This window comes from Carya illinoinensis, chromosome 11 (assembly GCF_018687715.1).
Source record: "Carya illinoinensis cultivar Pawnee chromosome 11, C.illinoinensisPawnee_v1, whole genome shotgun sequence".
Taxonomy (NCBI): Eukaryota; Viridiplantae; Streptophyta; class Magnoliopsida; order Fagales; family Juglandaceae; genus Carya; species Carya illinoinensis.
This window is the reverse complement of record NC_056762.1, coordinates 21930826-21940823: the sequence shown is the minus strand read 5'-3', so window position 1 is coordinate 21940823 and position 9998 is coordinate 21930826. Positions and strand designations below refer to the sequence as shown.

At 35.5% G+C, this 9998-nt stretch overlaps 1 long non-coding RNA gene across 1 annotated transcript; it reads right to left on the bottom strand.

Annotated features, from left to right (window-relative positions):
* Positions 1-1700: 1700 nt before the first annotated feature.
* On the bottom strand, positions 1701-2097 carry LOC122282868. The gene is made up of 3 exons (XR_006230480.1): positions 2037-2097; positions 1841-1939; positions 1701-1748 (listed from the first exon to the last, which is right to left on the bottom strand). It is a non-coding gene; the product is annotated as an uncharacterized LOC122282868 (long non-coding RNA).
* Between the last annotated feature and the right edge of the window lie 7901 nt (positions 2098-9998).

Genomic DNA, 9998 nt, shown 5'->3' with positions numbered 1-9998 from the left:
TTATGAGTATAGAAAGTGTTCTACATAGAGAATAGTTGAATCACCACATATAAAGTGATTGCAAATGTAGAGGTTGTTTTACACGGATCTTTTGTAGCGGTGTTATTCAAAGGTCTAATAGGTTTCTATTTTCACATGAAAGAGGTTGAATAGTGAATTTGAGAATCTTCAATGGGTAGCTTGAGGTGAGGACATAAGTAGTGGAGCCGAACCTCTTTAACATACTAAGTTTGCTTCTTTCTTACCCTTACTCCTTATATTTATTGTTGTTTCGTATTTTATTTATATTTTATATTGTGTATTTGATTTATAATTGTTCATTTTTTAAATATAACCCAATTCACCTCCCTCTTATGTTAGTCATCTGGACAATAATTGGTATTAGAGTTATTTGACCTGTACTGTTCATACAGGCAGATCGTTCTTGGGAACTCTTGCTTGTGACTGTATTACCGAAGTAAAACTCTCCGACCATGGGTGACGGTGCACTGGTAGAAACGGTGGCCGGCTAGTTTGGTAGGTACAATTGTTAGGTGACATGGATGTTGCCTATGATCAGTAACAATTGGTATCAGAGCAAGGGCTCCATTATAATATTAACTATCTTTTGAGTTAAGATCTTATGGCTAACATTGCAGTTTCATTTGGTGAAGGTCAATCTTGCAGTCAGCCTCCACTCTTTTTTGGAGACAATTACACAGTTTGGAAAGTTAGAATGAGAATATTCCTTCAGGCTCAAGGTCGAGAAATCTGGAAATGCATTGTAAATGGACTTTATAATACAACAAAAGTGGTTGATGGAGTAAAGGTCAAAAAAGAAGAAGAAGAATTGATAGTAAAGACGATAGACTTTATATATTAAATTTAACTGCTATAAATTTATTATATAATGCTCCCAATGGAAATGAGTTTAATAGAATAATGACTTGCGCTATGGTAAAGGAAATTTGGGATAACTTGGAAGTTACTTATGAAGGAATTTCACAAGTCAAGGAATCAAAAATTTATATTCTTACTCATGAATATGAAATGTTTAAGATGCATGATGATGAATCTATTTCTAATAGGGGTGTGCTCCGATTCCGACTAAGTCGGAATCGGAACCCCGACTTCCGATTCCAACTTTTGTCGGAATCGAAATCGAGCTCCGATTCCGATTCCGACTGGAATCAGAGTCCGCCTCTGTTCGGAAGTCGGAATTCCGACTACCGATCGGAATTCCGACTTCCGATGAGGCGGAATTCCGACTCCAGTCGGAATTCCGAATTCCGATCGGTAGTCGGAATTCCGACTTCTTTAGTATGATAGGTTTTATCTTATTTTAAATTTAATTATATACTAATTTATGTATTAGTTTAATGTGATTAATCAAAAAGTAAATTTTAACTTGAAATAATATTAATTTAAATTTATGATTAATTTACTAATTAATCAAACTTGCATTATGAGAGATATAGTACTTATATATATATAGATATCTGTGTGTGTGTATATACTATATATATAGGCGGCTCATGATCTAGCTAGCTCCCTTCGCATTTTCGGCTCATGAGTTTTATTACATACAAATGAATTTGCATACCGATCTGCGTATTAATATTATACATAATTCAGAAGATCATAAACAATGAATAATAGAAATAACAGCCGAGTTCAAAGTTTGATTAAACAGTCCATAAGAACAAACATTTTGATTCAACCAAAAAAGAAACATCATTTGCAGCATCGTAGTTGGTCATTTGAAGTACCTGAAATTAAGATAAAAAAAAATTCAATCAATAAATGTAACCAAATATTGATTCAGAAAATTGAAACGGAATTAAAAGTAAAATTTAATTACCATTAATACCAAGGACGGAATAAGTTAATTCTGATATCAACTTATCTTTATCCATACTCCATCAGTCATCAGCAACTATACTGGGGTTCACAATTACATCTGTGAAATGATAAAAAAATATAAATTAAATAAATTAGTATAATCATAAAAACAATTAAAATAATCAATAATAAAAAAACAAGTAAAATATGGTTACCATCTTCAAGCCTATAGCTCTCATCGTCAATGCCAATGCTATCTAGTCCAAGGGGTGTATCACCGATCCAGTTCTGTGTGCAAACGAGGGCCTCCACAGTTGACGGTGACAAAGAACTCCGGAAAGCATCCAACACTCGACCTCCAGTGCTAAACGCCGACTCAGATGCAACCGTCGTAATAGGAATGGCTAGCACATCTCGGGCAATACGGGAAAGGACTGGATACTTGACGGAATTAGCCTTCCACCAAATGCATATCTCAAATGCAGGACTAGGTGCCTCGACCTCTTCCATAAAATACCGTTCAACCTCTGAAGTACACCCCATAATATTCTTCGACGCAACAAGCTGATGATACTCATTCATGATGTCGTAATTCTGACGGCGTCGAGGCAATGCACCTACTGGGCTAAAGTCATCAGAGGGAGGTGTCGGAGTCACGTGTGAGGTACCCGCTGAAGATGAAGGCTGTCCACTATTTTTGTAATGGAAGTACAAGTCATCGAGATCAGTTTTAAGCGATGTAACAAACGATGCAGCCTTCATTGCCCCAAGGACGGAATTTGCCCAATATTCTATCACGGCCAACTTGAATCGGGGGTCAAGGATCACAGCCACAAAGAGTAATCTATTTATCTTCTCAACTTGCCCCCAATATTTATTATATTTGGACAGCATCCTCTGAGCCATACCAGATAGAAGTCCGCTAGGGTCATCACAACCATCTTCCAAGTGGTGGTGTAGTGTCGAGATCTGACTGAACCACAAGTTTGCAGTCGTGTATGCGGATCCAGATATTTTCATTGTAATATCATAAAAAATCTGCAAAAATGTAACAAAAAATCCTACACTCGTCCAATCATGTGTGTCCGGCGGACCGAGCCCCTTTCCGGCAGGCTCCAGCAAAGCATACTTAAGGCCCCCATCTTCCACCTCCATCCGCTCAAATACTTTCTGGTACCTCTGTGCCACATCTAACATCATATATGTAGAGTTCCATCGAGTGGGAACGTCCAAGCACAGCGTCCGTGAATGTTTTATCCCAAGTTGTTCTTCTATTGCCCTGAATTTTTTCAGCCGTTGGGGAGAAGCCCTCACATACCGCACAATGTTGCGGACTTTTGTAATGGAATCATCAACCTCTTTTAAGCCCTCAGTCACAATCAGGTTGATTATGTGAGCACAACAACGAACATGGATAAACTCATGGTCCCGGATGACATCATCTCTCACTCTCGTATTCCGCTTGAACCATTCAATTGCAGTATCATTGGCACTAGCATTGTCAACTGTAATGCACAAAACTTTCTGAATTCCCCAATCTTTCAAGCAATCATCCATTGCCGCCCCAATTGATGCACCTTATGATCACTAATTTCTTTGAATCCAATAATCCGTTTTTTTAAAATCCATGAACTGTCAATGTAGTGTGCTGTAATACACATGTATGAAACATTCTGTATAGACGTCCATGTGTCAGTCGTAAATGAGACTCTCTGGCCAGTCCTCACAAACATTTGCCTCATCTCAGCCTTCTCTTTTAAATGCCTTTTCATACAATCCCGCATCACTGTATACCGTGACGGCATTGGGAATCGTGGCTAAATGAGCTTGACAAACTTTCGGAACCCTCTTCTTTCAACTGTCATAAAAGGCATCTCATCTTCAATGATCATCTCGGCAAGCGCATCTCTCAACAACTTCTCACTGTATTGAGGGATGGTCATTTTCTTAACTTGCGTACCATCAATCGCAGTAGAAGTTTCATAACTCAGCGTTGTCTGATCTTTGGCCGCCAATCCCTTCGCTATCTTATACCTCTGGCAACCATTTAGATGTGATATCAATCCAGTAGTGCCTTGTTTCTTTGAATGACATCCAACTTCTTGGCCACAATGGTTGCACGCCGCGTGCGGTTCCGAGGGATCACCGTCAACCTTGGTGAAATGTTCCCACGTCCACGATCTTTTTTTATTTGATCGTGGACGTGGTGGCTTGGCACTCGCGGATGGAGGTGGTACATCCGGCTCATCCCCAATACCCATCTCAGCCTCCTCATTAAATGTATCTTCATCTTCTATATTTACCGGCATTGGGAATCGACTACTTGCACATGAAGTTTGTGTTCTGGAAGAGGGTCTCGATCTCGGTGCTGGGGACGCCCGAGACGGCATTGTGGCATCCTGATCCTGTTCTGGGGTCCCATATGGTTCTTCCTCCATAGCTTCAAATCTGTCACATATATAGAAAACCAAATTAATAAGCATGGTTTATCGTCTTACATTCAGATACCCAAAAAAACAATGAAAATACAAGTTTTGATTGAATGTAAGACGGCAAACTAAAATATCAAGCTAGACGGCAAACTGGATCTAACGTATCCTACTAAGATCCTAGGTTATAATAGCCCTCCATGTAGAATCCTCAAACTTAGCCCATGGAGCTGACTGATTCATATCAGCATAACTCTATTGAAATTTGTATAATTATAACTAAATCCATGAACTGTCAGTTTTTTAAAACTAACCTTGATTTAAAATTTTCTCAACTCATTATTTAAACTTGTAAGCAACATTCAAGCACCAGAGCTTGATTTGTATGATATGAGTCCATATTTGCTCTAGAGCCTTCTTCTTTTTGGCAAGTGAATAAAGAGTTAAATAAGAAAATTGAGAGATTTAATACCCTAAGTCTGTGATCCCCTCCAATTATCTTGATGCACCTACTGATAAATGGCTTGTATTTTTGTGGTTGATCGAATCTCCTCACCAAAGACCAAACCTGGCAGAATATATCAAGCATCAAAAATTAAAAGGCGCTCAAATACAACATTCCAACAGTCACCTTTCCAAAAAAAAAAGATAGTATTCAAGCTCTAAACTTCTCAATGAACAAAACTCGTTTCTTCATCAGAAAAATTTATATATTTAATAGAGCTGCACGATCTAATTTATTTCCTACAATTTCTCATCACCTATAAATCATACTTTTATTCAATGATAACGGATTTGACAAAGAAACTGACCTAGTAAACAGTAGGAACCTCTCTACACATTAATAATGCAAATGAGGTGGCACGATCTATCCTTCCAAGCCATCCAAAATTCTGTTCTTTGTATCATCTCGGAGACTTAGTTGAGAGACACTTTCCACAGGAAACAAGCTTCAGCAATGAATGTGGCTTTCGTGTCCTGATTTTCAAACGTGAAAGCTGCAGATGCCAATGCACATAAGCACCATCCTCAAGTAATCATTATCTAACTATTTGTCATACTGCAATTGAACTTGAATAAAAAAGGAAAAAACTATTGATCTTAATGCATAATTTAACCAACTTACCAATTAATATATACAACTAGAGAAATCTTGCAAAGACAATAATGGGGAAGTCTTATCAAAACAACCTCGGAAATGACTGGCACTAGGTCCAACCAATTATAGAAAAAGCAATAGATGTAAGTACGTTCTTTTACATTAACATGATTTCCATTTTTTTTTTTACCATGCACTTGACCAAGCTAATATTTCTCAAAGAAAAGACAAATCCTAATATGGCCTTGAAAAACATGGAGCATAACTCTGGAAAGAACATGATACCTGAAAATTCTAACACACTTTAAATGAGGTGGCAACTAGCAACACCAAGCATAGGCATAGGTATAGGCATATTATTCAGAGAAGAAGGTACTTGGTGTTGGTTGAAGTATATTAGAATAGGCCGATAATACTTCAATTGAGCCACCATAAAACACATTTATGAGTCTGGGTTTCTGAAATGAACAAGGGGGAAGGGTTGGCTTTTCGACAATTCTCCTAGCCTGCCTGATTGTAATTAATAAGCACAGCTGAGCACGAACAACTATGGGGTTAAGCATATCCATCATGCAATACACACCCAATTTCCTAACGATTTTTCTACCTCATGCCTTTTCAATTATCCCCTTTTTGCTATTATGTTGCTCTCAGTCGAAATAATCAAAACCATTTATACCCTATGCACACTTTATATACACATTTTATTATTAAGATCCTCACAATCTTCCAATGGACCATCCACAAGAACATCATTAATTCCCATTTGAATGTCACATGAGGGGGTTTCACACCAATGCAAATCTGTTAGCCACATATTCCTTGTGGAATTTACACTAACACCAATAGGATTTGGAGAAGCATTCATGTGCTATGAGTTAAGTAACTTTCCTTGAAATTAATAATCTTGCAATTTGATGACGGTTGTCGTCGTTTCCTTTATAAAAGATATCTAGAGATCAAATTCTCAATATTTTCAACTCTTTAATTACAAATTGAAAAAAAATAAGTCATGGGTTTAGAAAAGAATTATAAAAGAACATAATTGCCACAATGTTTATATCCTTCATTATCACGCTTCAAATTTCCTAATGAGACCACATCTAACATCAAAAAAATCGTTTCTTTGTGTAAAAGTATTTTTTAGCTAATGTATTATCAAAGCCCCAATTCACACAGTAAAATTTCTTCATATTAAGCCTATTCCGTTTCTTTGTGACATTTCCACAAATAGGTTGCCTTCAATGGCCAAAATCACAAACAAATAAAATACTAAAAATGAAAAACGGTTCCTCAATACATAATCATTTCACAACTCAGTTCACCATTCAGTGCATTCACAGAAAAATTCCATACATCCAATCTAATCCATTTAAAATTTTAAATTCGGAATACACATTACAATTTACACAAGTCACCAGTTTTTACCTTTTGGAGAAAACTGGTCGGATTCGGCGGACGGAGTCACAGTGGGGGGCGGCGATGGCAGTCTACAGCGGACGGAGTCACGGTGGGGGGCGGCGGCTTCGTGTGGCGTGCGGCGTGAGAGCACTGAGAGGTCTGTGCCTCTGTGGAGCAAAATGGTTTAATGGAGATCGGCAAAATGGAGGTCTGTGAGGCGTGAGCTGTGTCCGGCTGAGGTAAGTCATAAGTGGTTCCTCAAAACGGCGTCGTTCCCATTTAAATGGAACGACGCCGTTCCGTTTTACTTGTACAAACGTCGTTTTGCAGCTGGAATATTTTTTTTAAAAAAGTCGGAAGTCGGAATTCGGAATTCGGAACCAACTGGGTACCGATTCCGATTCCGACTTCCGAGTCGGAATCGGTAATCTTCCGATTCCGATCCCGAGTACCGAATATTCCGATTCCGCCGGAGTCGGAATCGGAGCGGAAATCGGTCGGAATCGGAAGTCCCGGAATTTTGAACACCCCTAATTTCTAATATGTACACTCATTTTACTAATTTTATAAACAACTTGACAATTCTTGGCAAAGTTTATTCCAAAGTGGAGATAGTAAGAAAAACTCTCAACTCTCTACCAAAACACTGGGAATTAAAAGTGACAGCGATTCTTGAACCTAGAGACATCAAGAAGCTCGAAGTAAACGAACTCATTAGATTACTTACAACTCATGAGTACATATTGAAAAGAGGAGAAAAAGAAAGAAAGCCAAAGAAGAGCTTAGCACTTAAAGTTGTTCCTCATGAAAGTGAAAGTAATGAAGATGGGGAAAATGAGAACAAAGATAAAAAAGTTGTGATAATAACAAGAAGAATTAAGAGGTTCTTAAAGAAAAATAAAGCTCTTTCGAGGAAATCCTTCAAAAAGTTTTCCAAAAAAGATTCAGGTAAAAATGAAATTTTAATTTGTTATAAATGCAGTAAGCCTGATCATATCAACCTAGATTGTCATCTACTAAAGAAAAATCGAAACAAGGGCAAAAAAGTAATGAAAGCTATATGGGATAATGATTCAAATAGCTCAGATAGTGAAACAAGCAATGAAGAATCAGAAAATATTTGTCTTATGGCTAAAGATGATATTGAGGTAACAAATCTTGATAATATTAAAGATCCTTTATATAAAAAATTACAAAATGTTTTAAAAAAGATATATGAGGAACTTGAAAAATTGGTATCAAGTACACTACATTGAAAATGAAAAATTTTTCTTTAACAAACGAAATTGATGTTTTAAAAAAAGAAAACATCGTTTTGAAAGATGAAATCTTGAGTTGAAAAAGAAGAAAACTGATTTAGAAAATACTTTTGAAAACTTTACGAATGGAAAAAAAATTGAAAAACTTCTTGGAAGTCAAATATGTGTTTTTGACAATGTAGGCTTGGGATATATGCAAAAATAAAAATACAAATCTTATAAAAACTTCTTTGATAATCCTTCTACATCAAAATCCAGTATTCAAAATTTTTTTCATAAAAATACTTTTGTCAAAGACTATTATAATCACTCAAGTTTTTCATATATGCCACATGCTATTTAGAATTTTTGTAGTAGAAATAGTTATAATGATCATGCTTGTCCCATTAGAAGAAAACATATAATGACTATTAGGGCCATATGGTTACCTAAAAATCTTATTTCTTCTAATACTAATAAATGAATGACCCAAAGAATTTGGGTACCAAGAAAAATCATTTTTATTGTTTTATAGGTATGCATGAAGTCCTCCACAAGTAAAAATAAATGGTTTTTAGATAGTGGATATTCAAGATACATGACGGGAGATAAAACTAAGTTCTTTTATCTTAGATCTAAAGAAAAAGAGCACGTGACATTTGAAGACAATTCAAAATGGAAGATCGTGAGAATAGGTAAAATTGGTAATGAATACTCTCTCATAATTGAAGATGTTCTAATTGTTAAAAATTTAAAACATAATTTTTTTAGTATAAGTCAATTATGTGATAAAGGATTTACAATTACTTTCAAAATGGATAAGTGCTTTATTTTGAATGATCATGATTGCAATGTTTGTTTTATTTCTTTTAGAAGTAACAATGTTTATACAATCGATTTTGAATAAATTATCTCATAAGATGCTATTTGTTTTTCAGATCAAAATGAAACTAGTTGGCTATGACATAGAAGACTAGGTCATGCCAACATGGAACTTATTTCCAAACTTTCAAAAAATGATCTTATAAGAGGTTTACCAAAGGTAAATTTCTTTAAGACAAAATTTGTGATGCATGCCAATTTGGTAAACGAACAAAAATTTCTTTTAAAACCAAAAAACATATTTCCACCACTAGACCACTGCAACTGATACACATGAATCTTTTTAGACCAAATAGAGTTACAAGTTTAGGAGGAAAATATTATGCATTTGTTATTGTTGATGATTTTTCTAGATATATTTTGGTCATTTTTCTTACTCATAAATATGAGGCACATAATGCTTATACCAAGTTATGCAAGAGAATTGAAATGGAAATGGTTATATTATTTCAAGTATCCGAAGTGATAAGCAAAAAAAGTTTGTTAATAAAAATATTGAAACTCTTTATGATGAAAATAATTTTGTGCATAATTTTTTTGCTCCTCGAAATCCTCAACAAAATGGGGTAGTAGAGAGAAAAAATAGATCTCTTCAAGAGATGGCAAGAATAATGATTAATGAAACAATTTGCCTATTTACTTTTGGGCCGAAATAGTAAGTACTGCATGTTATGTTATAAATAGAATTATGCTAAGGTCTAAACTAGATAAAACCCCCTATGAGCTTTAGAATGAGAAAAATCTTAACATTGGTTACTTTCATATATTTAGATGTAAATGTTTTATTTTGAATGACATGGATAATTTAGGCAAGTTTGATGTAAAATCTGATGAATGTATCTTTCTCGAGTATTCTACTAATAATAAAGCTTATAGAGTATTCAATAAAAAGACTTTGACTATACAAGAATCTATGCATGTAGTATTTGACGAATCTAATTCTCTACTCTCCAAGAAATCCGTTGATAAAGAAATAGGAGGTATAAATTACACGAAAAGTCTCAGTCTCAATCTCAACAAAGAGAATACAATAGAAGAAGTCCAATATGGAGACATCAGGAAAGATCATCAAAATTTAATACAAGATGCAACCAAACAGTGAAAATTTGTGAAAGATCATCCAGTGGA